We start from the raw sequence: 20,679 nt of genomic DNA on the forward strand, positions 1-20,679 counted from the left end.
CGAAAGAAAGTCTTTTCTGAAGCGTTCAATGTCCGGTGTTTTCAGGCTAAACAATTCGCTGTAAAATTCTACAAACGCCCGTTCAATCGTTTTTTTTTCCGAGGTAACTACGTTCTGATAGCAGATTTCTTTTATCTCTTTTGACACTGCGTACCTTTTTTCGTCACTAAGTACCCTTTTCGTGGGCGTCTCTCCGAGCCACAATTTTTCGCTGCGTGCCCTTATCACCGCACCGCGATACTTCTCTTCGTCTATCACCTCAAGTTTGGTTTTTATCTTTTTTATATCTTGGGCGAACAAGCCAGGCTTAACGCTCTCCATGCTAAGCATGTATTCAAGTGTGCTACGAAGTTCTTTTTCTTGTTCTCTTTCTTTACGTCGGAGAGTGCATGCTCGGTCAATAGCAGCTATCTTTATCTCGCACTTAAACTGCTCCCATGCTTGTATAAAATTAGAGTCATTTTGTAACATATGCCTAATATATTCTTTAACTTTAGTGGTAAACTCTTCATCCAGCAGCAGTTTTTCATTAAATTTCCATAGCTCCCAATTGAACTTTGTTGCCTTACTTTTCATGCCTAGAGTAATCATTACGAGGGAGTGGTCACTAAAGCTCATGGGAAGTGTTTGATATTCCGAGCGCAAGGGCCCACAATCAATAGGAACATATATTGGGTCCAACCTTGCATGACAGCTACCTTGAAAGTGCGTGAACTTTGCTTGGCCTTCATGCGTCATTATACAGCCAGCATCTTCAAGCTCTGCCTCAATAACAATGTCAGTAAGTAACTCTGCACTCTTGTCACGAAGGACACGGTCTGTTGTTCTATCTTCCGGTCTACAGACACAGTTGAAGTCTCCAAGCAGGAGAACACGCCTCTCATGTATTAGGAAGGATTTCATATAGTGAAAAAACTCTTCCCGCTCAAACGTTCTAGTCGGCGCATAAACGCAGATCACTCTCCAGTCCAATCCAGAAAAAGTGAAATCAAATATCAATAGCCGCCCACTCTCACACGAGAACACAGACTGCATACACTCTATGCAATTTCGAATGAAAATGACACATCCCCCCGATCTTCCAACCGCATGACAAACGCAAACACTATATCTAGAACGATATATTTCAGCCATTTTCTCTGTTTGTTGTTCGCTTTCCATTTTGCTCTCTTGAACTGCTAGCACATCAATTTCATTTTCCAGCAGAATGCGGTTAAGCTGCAGTTGTCTCCGACGCGTTGACAGCCCTCTCACATTTAGCGTGGCTACGCGCAAGCTAGTGGTTAAATTCGTCGCCATCTCAAGAAATTATATATCGCGAAACATATATCACTCACATCGCTTTTGCAGAAAGACAGCATTGCGGTTGATCTGTTGCACGGGATGACCATTCTTCCTTTTTGGCGAGTCCGTCCGTCGTTCCAAGCGCTGCTCCCGATCATGGACCGGGCTTGTAACGTCTCGACCGGAAAGGGTACCCCCGCTATGGCGGAGGCACAGGTGACGCAGTTCTCCGGTCAGGGGGCACGTTTGGCCTTGGCTTGAAGGACGCCCGGCGAAGGGGGGCTGCCTTCAGTGGAGGCTGTCCGCTTTCCGCTCCTCCTTGGGTTGATTCCTCGTTGACACTGTCTTCGTGCACCCGCTTCACAGGCAAGGTAGAAGCAGCTGGCATCTCAGCTTCAGTGTCCCCCTGTTCCTCACTGTGTTGCGTAGCCGACGCTGGGCTTGCTGCACTGGCATTGCCGTTTTCTTTCGTGGGTGTCTCGGTCCCAGCGACATTCGGCAACGGAACTATCAACTCTGATTCACAGTGTTCTTTAGGGGCAGGGGTCTTCTCAGAGGACTGTCCGTTCTGTTCTGCCTCCTCAGTGATTCCACTGCTCGCTTCCTCGGCGTCCACTGCGTCCATCAAGTGCTCGCCTGCCACTTCACTCGGCACGGGGCCTGCAACGTTGGCATACGTGCGCACACACTGCGACTCGTCATGGCCGTAGCGACGACACAGCCCGCAGCGCGGCACACGACACTCACGACGTATATGTCCTTTCCCGCGGCACCGGAGGCAAAGCGGGGCTCTGCCTGGGACGTGGACGAGTGCGACGTCCTCGGCGACCCGAAGCTGATGCGGCAGGTCCTCGATGGTAACGCCCACTTTGAGCTTCAGCGTGACCGTTCGTGTCGTTGAAGCCTTGTCGACACAACCTTGCACTCTCCACTTGTCTCTTGAAATTTCCGTAACTTTTCCAAAAGCTGCCAACGCCGCTCGCACGTCATCGTCTTGCACGCCGTGAAGCAGCCAGAAAAGCTTCAACCTGATGCCTTGGTTACAGGGGTCAATGACCACGCAGCGGTGCTCCTTCACTTCAATAGCTTGGGCTTCCAAAATCTTCGCTTTCGCCTCTTCACCTTTAAACGTTACCGCCCACACGTGATTCATTTGGTATGCCCCGAGGGCAACCACTTCCGGCAGCAGTGAAAGACGAGCGAGGGAGTCTCGAAAGTGCTCCACCCGGTACGGCCTGGCTTTTATGTTGCCATGCAAAAAAACAGTATGTAAAACACTCGAACCTGTAGGCAGATGCGGTAGAACCAGTTCATAATCCTTGGTAGGCCTTTCCGTGCTCCTGATACCACGGCCCAGCTGGGCCGCTGAATCCGCTCCTTGGCAGCCCATGATAATCACGTCCGTCACGCTCGGTGGCCGGAAGTGGAATCACCTCTCGGCCACCTCGTCTTTTTGTTTTCTTTATTGCCGGGCTCCGACAACCAACTCAGTACAACACCGATATACTATATACAAATATTTCCACAAGGACTCAGCAAAAAAGACAAAACAACCTCCGATGAGGATGGGATTCGAACCCACGCGGACAGAGCCCAATGGATTAGCAGTCCATCGCCTTAACCTCTCGGCCACCTCGTATTTTTGTTTTCTTTATTGCCGGGCTCCGACAACCAACTCAGTACAACACCGATATACTATATACAAATATTTCCACAAGGACTCAGCAAAAAAGACAAAACAACCTCCGATGAGGATGGGATTCGAACCCACGCGGGCCGAGCCCAATGGATTAGCAGTCCATCGCCTTAACCTCTCGGCCACCTCGTCTTTTTGTTTTCTTTATTGCCGGGCTCCGACAACCAACTCAGTACAACACCGATATACTATATAGAAATATTTCCACAAGGACTCAGCAAAAAAGACAAAACAACCTCCGATGAGGATGGGATTCGAACCCACGCGGACAGAGCCCAATGGATTAGCAGTCCATCGCCTTAACCTCTCGGCCACCTCTTTTTTTTTTTTTTTCTTTATTGCCGTGAAACACAAAACAAAATACACATGATAAAACACGTCAACTACACTTGAGCTAACGCGTACGCGGCTAAAATCTTTTCAGGTTCACCAACTCATCAAATAGACATTGCCATTGTGGTGGATCCTGCTGCATCCTGAAAGATTCGCGTATATACACCGCACTTTCAATGAAGTTTTCACGCGCAGATCGTGTATTTATATCTGCGTGACGCACCTGCATTCGTGTTTTCCACAAACTATGGAGGCCAAGAAGCATAATTAAATCATAAGGTGCATCATCGTTCTGCACTGGTAGGAATCTGATACCGTACGGAGTTAGGGGAAGTTCCTTTTTAATTGTCCTTTGGAGGACGTCCCATAGAAAAACAGCATCCCAACACTGTAAGAAGACGTGTTCAATTGTCTCCGGTTTTTGGCACAACAGGCAATTCGTTGTCCATGGGACGAAGATACCTTTTTCATTCAGCCAGGTTTTAACAGGGAGCGTATTAGAGTGAAGTTTGAAAAGGAACGTTTTAGAAGATGGCCTCAAGGGCATCTTCTTGACTCTTTTCAAAACGTCCTGCCCTGGGCCTCCACAGTGTAATGCCCGGTAAAAAGGCACCGGCAGCATCACGTCAATGAGATCTTTATACAGTTTTTTTTGGGGAACATTGAAAAGGTAATCAAAAGAAAACCGCACTTCCAGCAACTTGCACGAAAAAACAACCTCGCGCAGGTAGCCAGTCACAGTACCAGGCATGCTTTCACATGACACTATCCATTCAGGGAGCAACCTCTGCAATCGCACTTGCATCACAGTTCTTAGAAAGATATCTTTTTGATCACGCAGGAATATAAATCGCGAAACCACTTGACGCAAAAACAAATGGACAAGGCCAAGCCCGCCCCTTTCAACAGAAATAAACAAATTCGTCCGGGCGGCTTTTTCCCACGTGGATGCCCAAATAAAAACAGCAAAAACGCGGTGCATTTTCTGAATTGAGGTTCGTGAGACACACAACACATTCATGAGGTACCACAGCCTCGAAATAAGAAAAACATTGCAAATAGAAGCGCGCGAAAACATTGAGAGTTGCCTTCCTTGCCACGAATCCGCTTTTTCTTTCGCTCTGGATGTTTCTTCCATCCAGTGCACGTTGGGATCTCGATAACAATCTAAAGGCACGCCTAGATATCGCGTTGGGAGAGCCGACCATCGCAGCTTACAGAAGAAATCAGGTGTCACGTCCCAATCACCGTGCCAAAACCCAGAGCTTTTCTCCCAATTGATCTTACATCCGGTTTGATCACAAAATGTTTGAACGACACCCGTGACTTCACAGATGCTCTTTCTGGTTGCACAAAAGACTGCAATGTCATCAGCGTATGCTAGCATTTTCACGTGTGCTGATTGCAGCTTGAATCCTAAAATGCGATCGCTATCAATGATAGCCAAGCAAAGTGGCTCTAAATACAGTGCAAAAAGTAGGGGTGAGAGCGGGCAGCCCTGCCTTACTGATGACCGTACTGCAATGCTGTCAGTCAGTTCACCATTCACTATAATACGGGTCGTGCAGTTCGCATAAGCCATTTTAACACCCTCCACTATGACTTCACCAAGGTTAGAATGCTCTAAAATGGAAAAAAGAATTTCGTGAGAAACACGATCAAAGGCTTTCGCCAAGTCTAATTGCATCATGGCTATCTGACCCCCGAGTGCATCAACACATTCTAGTACGGTTCTTGCGACATGTATATTCGTGGCAATCGATCGACCCTTGATGCCACACGTTTGATGAGACCCAACCAATTCATTTATTACGCTTTGCAGTCTTTTTGCTAAAACCTTCATGTACACCTTGTAGTCAACATTGGTGAGGCTTATCGGTCGATATGACCCCACCAACAGTCGTTTCTCCGGATCCTCTGTCTTGGGTATTAGAACAATGTGCGATGTAGAGAAAGACAATGGAACAGCATTACGTTCGTAAGCTTCAGTGATTACATCGAATATAAACTGAGCCGCATAGTGCTGAAACGTTTTAAAGAAGACAGCGCTTAGACCATCGGGTCCAGGGGCTTTCCCAGGTGACAGGTCATCTATTGCAGATTCTATCTCCTGTAACGTTATCGGTGTTTCTAGGCGCGCTTTACTTTCGTCATCCAGTGCAGGCATCAGTCTTAGAAAGTCTGTTTGAAAGCCGCCTACAGTCTCAAGCTTAGCGCTAAGCAGTTCTTCGAAGTGCTCTGCTACCGCATGCTGAATATCTTTAGCATCTTCTGTGATATGGCCGCCATACCTTATACTCCTAATTTCTTTCTGGCAGGCGTATCTTTTCTCGTCTGCTAGGGCTCGTTTTGTCGGCACTTCTCCAGCCCAAAGTTTTTCAGCCCTTGCACGTATGAGAGCCGCTGTGTATCTTTCGCTGTCGATTGTTTCCAGCTCACTTTTAAGCTCTCGTATTTTACTGGCGAAATGCCCTGGCACAGTACTTTCCATGCTCAAAAAAAGAGCAAGTTGTTCATTCAGTTCTTTTTCTTTTTCTTTCTCTTTGTATCGCAGCTTACTACTCTTTTCTATTGCTTTCAATTTGACCCACTCTTTGAAGCTGTCCCATTCCGCTGCAAAACTTACTGGTCGCATAGCAAGACGATTTTCAAACTCTGTCTTAACTTCAGTAAGGAACTCTTCATCGGCAAGAAGTTTGGCATTCAGTTTTCATAGGTACCAGTTAAAGCGCGATTTCTTTCCTTTGCGACCAAACACTGCACTCACGAGACAATGATCGCTGAAAGACACAGGTTTGACCTCATATGCAGTACATAGGGAAACAAGATCTACCGAGGCATACACCCTGTCCAATCTGGCATGGCTATCTCGCTGAAAGTGCGTGAACTCTGGCTGGTTTCCAGTGGAGAACACACTACCAACATCCTCAAGGCTATACTCATGCACAAGTGAATTCAACAGCTCGGAGCTTCTGTCTCTTCGAGGTTTACACTTGGCCGCTCGGTCCACAGCTGCGCACACACAGTTGTAGTCACCAAGTACAAGCAAGATTTTGTCGACCTTCAACCACAACTCAATAGACTGAAAAAACAATTCACGCTCACGCCCTGAATTGGGAGCATACACACACACAACACGCCAGCATAAATTAGAGTAGGTAAAATCGGTAACCAAAAGCCGATCACTTGGACAGGCAAAAACGGACTCTACGCTTACTCCCAGCGTGTTACGTATAAATAAAAGGCATCCACCCGATACACCAACAGAATGGCATACACACACATAAAAGTTTGTTTGAAAAGAAGCCACCATACGGTCAGTGCTTTCTTGGCTCTCAATCTTTGACTCTTGCACAGCTGCTATATCTATATCATTATCCACAAGGAGGCGACTGAGCTGGCATTGTCGCCTTCTCGCTCCCAGTCCTCTAACATTCAAAGTAGCTACGTGTAACGGCGAATTAAGCTTGAGAGTCATGTACTAGAGAGAGACGCCAGTACCGGCATGGTGCCTACCTTCATGGTTGCGTGGCCTCCGCTTCTGACAAACAGCGGCGTATGCATGCATGTAATGTCCTGCCAGCAGAATGTCGGGATGCATTCAAACGAAGTCCAAGCCCATTGTTTCATTTTTGCTAACACACGCACCACTTGGTTGTAGAAGGTTCGTGACGCTGGTCGGTAGGCAGCCGACCCACAAATCGTTCAGGTCTCCACAAAAACTACGGAGGCGGTTTCCCCGCCTGCCGCGTGTCAGCCGAGAAGTTCGGCTTCGGTCTTAACGTGGCTCTTCGGATGCCAGAAGTTTTCGGCGGCGGCTCACCACAAACACCGCCTGGCAGCTGAGTCTCCTCGACGCTTTCCTCATGCGGACGTTTCGCGGCAATTAAGGCTGCTGTCTCCGGCCCAACCTCCATGGCATCAGTACAGGAAGGCTCAGTACTGAGATGATCCTCAGCGTCAGAAAATTTGGTTAAGTCTTCTGACCCTTCCTTTGACTCGCTTTCATGGTCCTGGGATGTAACGTTCAAGACATGCCGAGGTTCATTCTTTTCATTTGAGACCGTCACCTTATCCTTTGTTAAAACCGTCATGGAAGGCGCGTCCTGTTTCGTTGACTGACCTCTAATGTCAGCAGCCTCCTCCGCATCCGCCTCGTCCATAATTAACTCGGACGAGTCTTCGCTGGTCCCAGGTCCGGCAATGCTAGCGTAGGTTCGTGCACACTGGTTGTCTTCATGCCCGAACCGTCGGCAGGTTCCGCAGCGAGGAACCCGGCACTCTTTGCGGATGTGACCCGTACTCCGGCAGCGTAGGCACAACGGGGGTCTGCCTGGCACAATGACGAGCGCGAGCTCACCGCTAACATTGAGCTGATGCGGCAGGTCGTCGAGCTTCATGCCAGCTTTCAGCTTCAGCGTGACGAGTCTAGTTGTAGAGCCCTTTTCCAGCATACCTTTAACACGCCAGCGCTCCCGGGAAACGTCTGACACCTTTCCGTACGGCGCAAATGCAGCACGAACATCTTCATCTGGCACGTTGTGAAGTAGCCAGTGAAGCTTGAGTCGCACGTCCTGGTTCGCCGGGTCAATCACCAAGCAGCGACCGTTTTTCACAGACAGCTCACCTACACTGACAATCTTGTTGACGGCTTCAGTATCCTTGAGAGTGACGGCCCAGACGTGGCTCATCCGATACGCCCCCATAGCGATAACATCGGGGATTAGCGAGTGTTGTGCTAAAGCATCCCGGAAATCTTCCACCCGGTACGGGCGGGCCCTGATATCGGCGTGCAAAAAAACGGTATTCAAAACAAACCGACCTGTTGGAAGTGCAGGCAAAACGACCTGGTAAGTGTTGTCCTTTTCAGCAGTCCTGTTACCGCGGCCTGACATGGCCGCTGAAGCCGCTCCTGAGGAGCCCTGCATCCTGCGTCCGTTCACTGGCGTGGCCGGAAGCAGAATCCCATCGCCTTAACCTCTCGGCCACCTCGTCTTTTTGTTTTCTTTATTGCCGGGCTCCGACAACCAACTCAGTACAACACCGATATACTATATACAAATATTTCCACAAGGACTCAGCAAAAAAGACAAAACAACCTCCGACGAGGATGGGATTCGAACCCACGCGGACAGAGCCCAATGGATTAGCAGTCCATCGCCTTAACCTCTCGGCCAGCTCGTATTTTTGTTTTCTTTATTGCCGGGCTCCGACAACCAAATCAGTACAACACCGATATACTATATACAAATATTTCCACAAGGACTCAGCAAAAAAGACAAAACAACCTCCGATGAGGATGGGATTCGAACCCACGCGGACAGAGCCCAATGGATTAGCAGTCCATCGCCTTAACCTCTCGGCCACCTCGTATTTTTGTTTTCTTTATTGCCGGGCTCCGACAACCAACTCAGTACAACACCGATATACTATATACAAATATTTTCACAAGGACTCAGCAAAAAAGACAAAACAACCTCCGATGAGGATGGGATTCGAACCCACGCGGACAGAGCCCAATGGATTAGCAGTCCATCGCCTTAACCTCTCGGCCACCTCGTATTTTTGTTTTCTTTATTGCCGGGCTCCGACAACCAACTCAGTACAACACCGATATACTATATACAAATATTTCCACAAGGACTCAGCAAAAAAGACAAAAAAACCTCCGACGAGGATGGGATTCGAACCGACGCGGGCAGAGCCCAATGGATTAGCAGTCCATCGCCTTAACCTTTCGGCCACCTCGTCCGGATACTTTTTTTTTTCTTTATTACCGACTTGGCAACTACAAAGAACGATGAAAAGTCGCATGGAATTAAAAACACAAGTCACTTTCTTACAGGTTTCTCGTGATAGAATGGATAAGGTGACATGAGCTTGTCCAAGACTGGCAGCCATTCCGGGGGTTCAGATTGCCCTCCGAAAACATCACGCGTGTACATTACACTTTCAACAAAGTATTGATGGGCTGGGTGTACGACAACATGCTCATGGCGAACATCCATCCGCGTTCTCCATATGTTGTGCATACAAAAGACCATCAATAAATCACTGGGCACTTCTCCTGGCTGGGCGCATAAAAGGTAGCGTATTGGTAAGTCCTTTTTAATAGTGCGCTGTAGCACGTCCCACAAAAAAACCGCATCGTGACAATCAAGGAAGATATGCTCTATGGTTTCCAGCTTTTTGCAAATTAAACAGTCAGCAGACCAAGGCACGAAAAGGCCTTTGCTTTCCAGCCATGGCTTCACCGGAAGAGTGCCGGTATGCAATTGAAAAAAGAAAGATTTAGCGGAAGATCTGATGGGCATTCTTTTCACTCTCTTCAACACGTCCCGCTCCGGACCCAAAGCATATACAGCGCGATAAAGAGGCGCAGGTAAAAAGGTTTCCAATAAATCTTTGTACAGCCGTTTTCGCGTAACAGTACACATATACTCATTTGAAAATCTCGCCTTCACTATTTGGAAGGACGCGACAACATCGCGAAGAAAAGCACTTAGAGCCATTTTCCCTGTAGACATAGTCGAAACTACATATTCCGGCAGTGAATCACGCAATCGCACTTGTTTTACCGTTCTAAGAAAAACATCGCTTTGTTCGCGCAAAAAAAAGAACCTGGTTACAATCTGCTTTAAGTATAAATGTGACAATCCCAGTCCACCATTATGCACCGTATGAAACAAATTACATCTACTGGTACGCTCCCATGTTGAAGCCCACACAAACGTGGCAAATACCCTATGCAGTTTTTGAACAGAGATTCTTGACATAGATAACACTTGCAGCATGTAAAAAATTTTTGCGACTAGGAACATATTGCAAACGGTAGCTCTTGCGAACATAGAAAAGTTATGTCCTCCCCATTTGTTTGTTTGGGTTTTCACTTGCTCAACTTCACCGGCCCAACATTCCTTACTTTCACGGTAATGCTTTAGTGGCACACCAAGGTAATTTCCTGGCGTCATTGTCCATTGCATACTGGAGAACAGTTCAGGCGCGTATTGCCAGTTTCCGTGCCAAAATCCTAAACACTTTGCCCAACTAATTTCACTTCCACTTGCAGTGCAAAAAGCAGTGGCTTCTTTTACAACTTCTTGCACGCTCTCATGGTCTGTACAAAAAACCGCAATATCGTCCGCGTATGCCAAAACCCGAACTTCACTTTGAAAAAATCTATAACCGCGTATGTTTGGCCTTGTAAGCAATCTTAAACAGAAAGGCTCCAGATAAAGCGCAAACAAAAGGGGAGACAGAGGACAGCCCTGCCTTACTGACGACTGGACAGGTATACGATCGGTTAAATGCTTATTCACGACCAGTCTCGCTGAACAGCACTCGTAAACCATTTTCACGCCATTTGTGATCACGGAGCCAGCATTGACATACTCTAAAACAGAGAACAAAATTTCATGTACCACTTTGTCAAATGCTTTGTGGAGGTTTAATTTCATCATGGCTACGTGGTCATGCATCGCGTCACAACATTCGGGAACACTCCTTGCTGCGTGTATATTAGTAAAAATGGTCCTTTTTATACCGCATGTCTGATGTGGGCCTACAAGAGAAGTAATTACACTTTGGAGTCGTCGCCCTAATACTTTCATGTAAATTTTATAGTCAACATTCGTTAGACTTATAGGACGGTAAGACGCTACAGACTGAAGCTTAACTGGGTCATCTGTTTTCGGGATTAGTACAACGTGTGACATTCGAAAAGACGGAGGAGGTACGTTCTTTTCGTAGTATTCACTAATAACTCTTTCCAGTAAAACAGCCATTTCTGTTGGAAAGGCCTTGTATATGGCAGCACCAAGACCATCTGGTCCGGGTGACTTATTGGAATTTAATTCCCCGATAACGGCCTCAATTTCCTCGGAAGTAATACTTGCTTCAAGTGTCTGCGCAACTTCGTCTTCCACTCTTGGCATCAGCGACAGAAAGTCTTTTCTGAAGCGTTCAATGTTCGGTGTTTTGAGGCTAAACAATTCCCTGTAAAATTCTACAAACGCCCGTTCAATCGTTTTCTTTTCCGAGGTAACTACGTTCTGATAGCAGATTTCTTTTGTCTCTTTTGACACTGCGTACCGTTTTTCATCACTAAGTGCCCTTTTCGTGGGCGTCTCTCCGAGCTACAATTTTTCGCTGCGTGCCCTTATCACCGCACCGCGATACTTCTCTTCGTCTATCACCTCAAGTTTGGTTTTTAACTTTTTTATATCTTGGGCGAACAAGCCAGGCTGAACGCTCTCCATGCTAAGCATGTATTCAAGTGTGCTTCGAAGTTCTTTTTCTTGTTCTCTTTCTTTACGTCGGAGAGTGCATGCTCGGTCAATAGCAGCTATCTTTATATCGCACTTAAACTGCTTCCATGCTTGTATAAAATTAGAGTCATTTTGCAACATATGCGTAATATATTCTTTCACTTTAGTGGTAAACTCTTCATCCAGCAGCAGCTTTTCATTAAATTTCCATAGCTCCCAATTGAACTTTGTTGCCTTACTTTTCATGCCTAGAGTAATCATTACGAGGGAGTGGTCACTAAAGCTCATGGGAAGTGTTTGATATTCCGAGCGCAAGGGCCCACAATCAATAGGAACATATATTGGGTCCAACCTTGCATGACAGCTACCTTGAAAGTGCGTGAACATTGCTTGGCCTTCATGCGTCAGTATACAGCCAGCATCTTCAAGCTCTGCTTCATTAAAAATGTCAATAAGTAACTCTGCGCTCTTGTCACGAAGGACACGGTCTGTTGTTCTATCTTCCGGTCTACAGACACAGTTGAAGTCTCCAAGCGGAGAACACGCCTCTCATGTATTAGGAAGGATTTCATATAGTGAAAAAACTCTTCGCGCTCAGATGTTCTAGTAGGCGCATAAACACAGATCACTCTCCAGTCCAATCCAGAAAAACTGAAATCACATATCAAAAGCCGACCACTCTCACACGAGAACACAGACTGTACGCACTCTATGCAATTTCGAATGAAAATGACACATCCCCCCGATCTTCCAACCGCATGACAAACGCATACACTATATCTAGAACGATATATTTCAGCCATTTTATCTGTTTGTTGTTCGCTTTCCATTTTGCTCTCTTGAACTGCTAGCACATCAATTTCATTTTCCGGCAGAAGGCGGTTCAGCTGCTGTTGTCTCCGACGCGTTGACAGTCCTCTCACATTTAGCGTGGCTACGCGCAAGCTAGTGGATAAATTGGTCGCCATCTCAAGAAATTATAAATCGCGAAACATTTCACTCACAACTCTTCTGCAGAAAGACAGCATTGCGGTTCAACTGTTGCATGGGTTCACCATTCTTCCGTTTTGGCGAGTCTGTCCATTGTTCCAAGCGCTCCTCCCGATCATGGACCGGGCTTGCGACGTCTCGACCGAAAAGGGTACCCCCGCTATGGCGGGGGCACAGGTGACACAGTTCTCCGGTCTGGAGGCACGTTTGGCCTTGGCTTGAAGGACGACCGGCGAAGGGGGGCCGCCTTCACTGGAGGCTGTCCGTTTTCCGCTCCTCCTTGCGTTGATCCGTTGTTGACACTGTCTTCGTGCACACGCTTCACAGGCAAGGTAGAAGCAGCTGACATCTCAGCTTCAGTGTCTCCCTGTTTCTCACAGTGTTGCTTAGACGAAGCTGGGCTTGCAGCACTGGCATTGCCGTTTTCTTTCGTGGGTGACTCGGTCCCAGCGACATTCGACAACGGAACTATCAATTCTGATTCACATTGTTCTTTAGGGGCAGGGGTCTTCTCAGAGGACTGCTCGCTTCCTCGGCGTCCACTGCGTCCATCAAGTGCTCGCCTGCCACTTCACTCGGCACGGGGCCTGCAACGTTGGCATACGTGCGCACACACTGGGACTCGTCATGGCCGTAGCGACGACACAGCCCGCAGCGCGGCACACGACACTCACGCCGTATATGACCTTTCCCGCGGCACCGGAGGCAAAGCGGGGCTCTGCCTGGGACGTGGACGAGTGCGACGTCCTCGGCGACCTGAAGCTGATGCGGCAGGTCCTCAATGGTAACGCCCACTTTGAGCTTCAGCGTGACCGTTCGTGTCGTTGAAGCCTTGTCGACACACCCTTGCACTCTCCACTTGTCTCTTGAAATTTCCGTAACTTTTCCATAAGCCGCCAACACCACTCGCACATCATCGTCGTGCACACCGTGAAGCAGCCAGAAAAGTTTTAGCTTGATGCCTTGGTTGCAGGGGTCAATGACCACGCATCGGTGCTCTTTCACTTCAAAAGCTTCGGCTTGCAAAATCTTCGCTTTCCCCTCTTCACCTTTAAACGTTACCGCCCATACGTGATTCATTTGATATGCCCCGAGGGCAACCACTTCCGGCAAAAGTGAAAGACGAGCGAGGGAGTCTCGAAAGTGCTCCACCCGGTACGGCCTGGCTTTTATGTCGCCATGCAAAAAAACAGTATGCAAAACATTCGAACCTGTAGGCAGATGCGGCAGAACCAGTTCATAATCATTGGCAGGCCTTTCCGTACTCCTGATACCACGGCCCAGCTGGGCCGCTGAATCCGCTCCTTGGGAGCACATGATACACACATCCGTCACGCTCGGAGGGCGGAAGTAGACTCCACCTCGTCCGGATACGCATGCATTTTGTTGATGGCAGCCAGAAGCAGCCAGACGTTCTGAAGGGCTTTGCAAAAAAAGACAAAACAACCTCCGACGAGGATGGGATTCGAACCCACGCGGGCAGAGCCCAATGGATTAGCAGTCCATCGCCTTAACCTCTCGGCCACCTCGTCCGGATACGCATGCATTTTGTTGATGGCAGCCAGAAGCAGCTAGACGTTCTGAAGGGCTTTGCAAAAAAGACAAAACAACCTCCGACGAGGATGGGATTCGAACCCACGCGGGCAGAGCCCAATGGATTAGCAGTCCATCGCCTTAACCTCTCTTTTTTTTTTCTTTATTGCCATGAAACACATACCAAAAATACACATGATAAAACACGTCAACTACACTTGAGCTAACGCGTACGCGGCTAAAATGTTTTCAACTGCACCAACTCATCAAACAGAGAATGCCATTGTGGCGGATCCTGCTGCATCCTGAAAGTTTCGCGTATATACACAGCACTTTCAATAAAGTTTTCACGCGCAGATCGTGTAGCTATATCTGCATGACGCACCTGCATTCGTGTTTTCCACAAACTATGGAGGCCAAGAAGCATAATTAAATCATAAGGTGCATCATCGTTCTGCACTGGTAGGAATCTTATACCGTAAGAGTTAATGGAAGTTCCTTTTTAATTGTCCTTTGGAGGACGTCCCATAGAAAAACAGCATCCCAACACTGTAAGAAAACGTGTTCAATTGTTTCGGGTTCTTTGCACAACAGGCAATTTGTTGTCCATGGGACGAAGATACCTTTTTCATTCAACCAGGTTTTAACAGGGAGCGTATTGGAGTGAAGTTTGAAAAGGAACGTTTTAGCTGATGGCCTCACGGGCATCTTCTTAGCTCTTTTCAAAACGTCCTGCCCTGGGCCTCCACAGTGTAATGCCCGGTAAAAAGACACCGGCAGCATCACGTCAATGAGATCTTTATACAGTTTTTTTCTGGGAACATTGGAAAGATAATCAAAAGAAAACCGCACTTCTAGCAACTTGCACGAAAAAACAACCTCGCGCAGGTAGCCAGTCACAGTACCAGGCATGTTTTCACATGACACAATCCATTCAGGGAGCAGCCTCTGCAATCGCACTTGCATCACAGTTCTTAGAAAGGTATCTTTTTGATCACGTAGGAATATAAATCGCGAAACCACCTGACGCAAGAACAGATGTGCAAGGCCAAGCCCGCCCCTTTTAACAGAAATAAACAAATTCGTCCGGGCGTTTTTTTCCCATGTGGATGCCCAAATAAAAACAGCAAAAACGCGGTGCATTTTCTGAATTGAGGTTCGTGAGATACACAACACATTTATGAGGTACCACAGCCTCGAAATAAGGAAAACATTGCAAATAGAAGCGCGCGAAAACATTGACAGTTGCCTTCCTTGCCACGCATCCGCTTTTTCTTTCACTCTGGATGTTTCTTCCACCCAGTGCACGTTGGGATCTTGATAACATTCTAAAGGCACGCCTAGATATCGTGTTGGGAGAGCAGACCATCGCAGCTTACAGAAGAAATCAGGTGTCACGTCCCAATCACCGTGTCAAAACCCAGAGCTTTTCTCCCAATTGATCTTGCATCCGGTTTGATCACAAAATGTTTGGACGACACCAGTGACTTCACAGATGCTCTTTCTAGTTGTACAAAAGACTGCAATGTCATCAGCGTATGCTAGCATTTTCACGTGTGCTGATTGCAGCTTGAATCCTAAAATGCGATCGCTATCAATGATAGCCAAGCAAAGTGGCTCTAAATACAGTGCAAAAAGCAGGGGTGAGAGCGGGCAGCCCTGCCTTACTGATGACCGTACTGCGATGCTGTCAGTCAGTTCACCATTCACAATAATACGGGTCGTGCAGTTCGCATAAGCCATTTTAACACCCTCCACTATGACGTCACCAAGGTTAGAATGCTCCAAAATGGAGAAAAGAATTTCGTGAGAAACACGGTCAAAGGCTTTCGCCAAATCTAATTGCATAATGGCTATCTGACCACCGAGTGCATCAACGCATTCTAATACGGTTCTTGCGACATGTATATTCGTGGCAATGGATCGACCCTTGATGCTGCACGTTTGATGAGGCCCAACCAATGTTTTTATTACGAAGGTACTGCGAGTTGAGCTATTTGGTGCATCATTTTTTTTTCACTTCAAAGACTGCAAAGCGTAATAAAATTTTTTTTTATTTTTTTATTTTTTTTTTTATTTTTTTTTTTAATTTTTTTTAATACACAGCGCAACAAACATAGGACAAGCGAGTAGACGGGAACAGCGGAAAAAAAAAAACAGGAAAAAAAGTTTTTATTACGCTTTGCAGTCTTTTTGCTAAAACCTTCATGTACACCTTATAGTCAACATTGGTGAGGCTTATCGGTCGATATGACCCCACCAACTGTCGTTTCTCCGGATCATCTGTCTTGGGTATTAGTACAATGTGCGATGTAGAGAAATACAATGGAACAGTATTACGTTCATAAGCTTCAGTGATTACACAGAGCATAAACTGAGCCGTATACTGCTGAAAAGTTTTAAAGAATGCGGCGCTTAGTCCATCCGGCCCAGGGGCCTTCCCAGGTGTCAGGTCATCTATTCCAGATAGTATCTCCTGCAACGTTACCGGTGTTTCTAGGCGCGCTTTACTTTCGTCATCCAGTGCAGGCATCAGTCTTAGAAAATGTGTTCGAAAGCTGCCTACAGTCTCAAGCTTAGCGCTAAGCAGTTCTTCGAAGTGCTGTGTTACCGCACGCTGAATATCTTTAGCATCTTCAGTGATATGGCCGGCATATCTTATACTCCTTATTTCTTTCTGGCAGGCGTATCTTTTCTCGTCTGCTAGCGCTCGTTTTGTCGATACTTCTCCAGCCCAAAGTTTTTCAGCTCTTGCACGTATGACAGCCGCTGTGTATCTTTTGCTGTCGATTGTTTCCAACTCATTTTTTATCTCTCGTATTTTACTGGCGAAATGCCCTGGCACTGAACCTTCCATGCTCAAAAGAAACTGGAGTTGTTCATTCAGTTCTTTTTCTTTCTCTTTATGCCGCACCTTACTGCTCTTTTCTATGGATTTCAATTTGACCCACTCTTTGAAGCCGTCCCATTCCGCTGCAAAACTTACTGGTCGCATAGCAAGACGATTTTCAAACTCGGTCTTAACTTCCATAAGGAACTCTTCATCGGCGAGAAGTTTGGCATTCAGTTTCCATAGGTGCCAGTTAAAGCGCGACTTCTTTCCTTTCCTACCAAACACTGCACTCACGAGACAATGATCACTGAAAGACACAGGCTTGACCTCATATGCAGTACATAGGGAAACAGGATCAACCGAGGCATACACCCTGTCCAATCTAGCATGGCTTTCTCGCTGAAAGTGCGTGAACTCTGGCTGGTTTCCAGTGGAGAACACACTGCCAACATCCTCAAGGCCATACTCATGCACAAGTGCATTCAACAGGTCGGAGCTTCTGTCTGTTCGAGGTTTACACTTCGCCGCTCGGTCCACAGCTGAGCACACACAGTTGTAGTCACCAAGTACAAGCAAGATTTTGTCAGTCTTCAGCCACAATTCAATAGACTCAAAAAAAGATTCACGTTCGCATTTTGAATTGGGAGCATACACACACACAACACGCCAGCATAAATTACAGTAGGTAAAATCAGTAACCAAAAGCCGACCACTTGGACAGGCAAAAACGGACTCTACGCTTACTCCCAGCGTGTTACGTATAAATAAAAGGCATCCACCCGATACACCAACATAATGGCATACACACACGTAAAAGTTTGCTTGAAAAGAAGCCACCGTACGGTCAGTGCTTTCTTGGCTCTCAATCTTTGACTCTTGCACAGCTGCTATATCTATATCATTATCCAAAAGGAGGCGACTGAGCTGGCATTGTCGCCTTCTCGCTCACAGCCCTCTGACGTTCAAAGTAGCTACGTGTAACGGCAAATTAAGCTTAAGAGTCATGAATTAGAAAGAGACGCCCGTACCAGCATGGTGCCTACCTTCATGGTTGCGTGGCCTCCGCTTCTGAAGAACAGCGGCGTATGTGTGCATGTAATGTCCTCCCAGCAGAACATCGGGCTGCATTCAAACGAAGTCCAAGCACCGTCTTTCATTTTTTTTTCACACACGCCCCTCTTGGTTGCAGAATGTTCCTGACGCTGGTCGGTAGGCAGCCGACCAACAAATCGTTCAGGACACCACAAAACTACGGAGGCGGTTTCCCCGCCTGCCGCGTGTCTGCCGAGAAGTTCGGCTTCGGTCGCAAAGTTGCTCTTCGGATGCCCGCAGTTTTCGGAGGCGGCTCACCACAAACACCGCCTGGCAGCTGAGTCTCCTCGACGCTTTCCTCGTGCGGACGTTTCGCGGCAATTAAGGCTGCTGTCTCCGGCCCAACCTCCATGGCATCAGTACAGGAAGGCTCAGTACTGAGATGGTCCTCAGCATCAGAAAATTTGATTACGTCTTCTGACTTTTCCTTTGACGCGCTTTCATGGTCCTGGGATGGAACGTTCAAGACATGCCGAGTTTCATTCTGTTCATTAGAGACCGTCACCTTATTCTTCTTTAAAACCGTCATGGAAGGCGCGTCCTGTTTCGTTGACTGATCTCTAATGTCAGCAGCCTCCTCCGCATCCGCCTCGTCCATAATTAACTCGGACGAGTCTTCGCTGGTCCCAGGCCCGGCAATGCTAGCGTAGGTTCGTGCACACTGGCTGTCTTCATGCCCGAACCGTCGACAGGTTCCGCAGCGAGGAACCCGGCACTCTTTGCGGATGTGACCCGTACTCCGGCAGCGTAGGCACAACGGGGGTCTGCCTGGCACAATCACTAGCGCCAGCTCGCCGCTAACATTCAACTGATGCGGAAGGTCGTCGAGCTTCAAGCCAGCTTTCAGCTTCAGCGTGACGAGTCTAGTGGTGGAGCCCTTTTCTAGCATACCTTTAACACGCCAGCGCTCCCGGGAAACCTCAGACACATTTCCGTACGGCGCAAATGCAGCACGAACGTCCTCGTCTGGCACGTTGTGTAGCAGCCAGTGAAGTTTGAGTCGCACGTCCTGGTTCGCCGGATCAATCACCAAGCAGCGACCGTTTTTTACACACAGCTCACCTACACTTACAATCTTGTTCACCGCTTCAGTATCTTTGAGAGTGACGGCCCAGACGTGGCTCATCCGATACGCCCTCATTGCGATAACGTCGGGGATTAGCGAGTGCTGCGCTAACGCATCCCGGAAATCTTCCACCCGGTACGGGCGGGCCCTGATATCGGCATGCAAAAAAAAAAAACGGTATTCAAAACAAACCGACCTGTTGGCAGTGCAAGCAAAACAAACTGGTAAGTATTGTCCTGTTCCGAAGTCCTGTTACCGCGGCCTGACATGGCCGCTGAAGCCGCTCCTGAGGAGCCCTGCATCCTGCGTCCGTTCACTGGCGTGGCCGGAAGCAGAATCCCATCGCCTTAACCTCTCGGCCACCTCGTCTTTTTGTTTTCTTTATTGCCGGGCTCCGACAACCAACTCAGTACAACACCGATATACTATATACAAATATTTCCACAAGGGCTCAGCAAAAAAGACAAAACAACCTCCGACGAGGATGGGATTCGAACCCACGCGGGCCGAGCCCAATGGATTAGCAGTCCATCGCCTTAACCTCTCGGCCACCTCGTTTTTTTTTTCTTTATTGCCGGCTTCGACACACAGTACACAACATACAAAAGTGATAAAACGTATCGGCAAATCTTTAGCGGATACGACGCGTTAAAATTTATTCATCTCTACCAAGCTGTTAAGCTGGTCTATCCATTCTGGTGGTTCGGGGAGTGTTCGATACACTACCCTCAAACGTACAATACTTTCTATAAAATGTTCCCGCACAGGACGCACATCAACATCTGCATTGTTGAACTGCATGCGCGTTTTCCACAAGCTGTGGAGGCCGAGGAGCATAATCGTATCCAGTGGACTATTGTCAGTGTGTGAAACCGGAAGGAATCTTATGCCGTACATATCTAGGGGTAATTCTTTTTTCAAAGTCCTTTGAAGCACATCCCAGAAAAAGATGGGATCCCAACAATGCAGGAATACGTGTTCTATGGTTTCAGCTTTCTTACATAGGTAACAGTTAGTTGTCCAGGGTACAAAAAGACCTTTTTCATGAAGCCATGTTTTTACTGATAACGTGTTAGTATGAAGTTTAAAGAAAAAGGATTTGACCGAGGGTAACACCGGCATTCCCTTCACTCTGTGCAAGACATCTCCTCCTGGGCCTCCACATAATGGCAAACGGTAAAGTGGAACCGGAATCATTGCATCCAATAAATCTGAGTACAATTTTTTCCGCGTGACATCACTCAAGTATTGCATCGAAAATCGCGCATGCAGCATCCCGTATGCAAGTACCACTTCGCGTAGGTACCCTCTCACAGCCCCACCCATAGCATGACAAGAGCATACCACATATCCTGGAAGGAGTCTGCACAGTCGGAGTTGCACAACTGTGCGCAGGAACATGTCATTTTGATTTCGCAGAAAAATAAATCGTGAGACGACTTGCCTCAAAAACAAATGTGCAAGGCCGAGCCCACCTTTTTTTGCAGGCAGGAACAAGTTTGTCCGACTGGTTCTTTCCCACGTCGATGCCCAAATAAAAACGGCGAAACACGGTGCATTTTTTGAATGCTGATCCGAGAGGCAC

General features: G+C 47.5%; 5 non-coding genes across 5 annotated transcripts; all 5 read right to left on the reverse strand.

The window, feature by feature from the left end:
- Positions 1–3,030: 3,030 nt before the first annotated feature.
- On the reverse strand, positions 3,031–3,112 carry TRNAS-GCU (transfer RNA serine (anticodon GCU)). The gene has a single exon. It is a non-coding gene; the product is annotated as a tRNA-Ser (tRNA).
- A 5,303-nt stretch (positions 3,113–8,415) lies between these two features.
- Positions 8,416–8,497, reverse strand: TRNAS-GCU (transfer RNA serine (anticodon GCU)). Its single transcript has one exon. It is a non-coding gene; the product is annotated as a tRNA-Ser (tRNA).
- Positions 8,498–8,982: 485 nt separating this feature from the next.
- On the reverse strand, positions 8,983–9,064 carry TRNAS-GCU (transfer RNA serine (anticodon GCU)). The gene has a single exon. It is a non-coding gene; the product is annotated as a tRNA-Ser (tRNA).
- Positions 9,065–14,020: 4,956 nt separating this feature from the next.
- Positions 14,021–14,102, reverse strand: TRNAS-GCU (transfer RNA serine (anticodon GCU)). Its single transcript has one exon. It is a non-coding gene; the product is annotated as a tRNA-Ser (tRNA).
- Positions 14,103–19,570: 5,468 nt separating this feature from the next.
- On the reverse strand, positions 19,571–19,652 carry TRNAS-GCU (transfer RNA serine (anticodon GCU)). The gene has a single exon. It is a non-coding gene; the product is annotated as a tRNA-Ser (tRNA).
- Positions 19,653–20,679: the final 1,027 nt, after the last annotated feature.

The sequence above is a fragment of the Amblyomma maculatum genome, chromosome 1 (assembly GCF_055883805.1).
Source record: "Amblyomma maculatum isolate TAMU_Amacu chromosome 1, ASM5588380v1, whole genome shotgun sequence".
In the NCBI taxonomy this organism is placed as follows: domain Eukaryota; kingdom Metazoa; phylum Arthropoda; class Arachnida; order Ixodida; family Ixodidae; genus Amblyomma; species Amblyomma maculatum.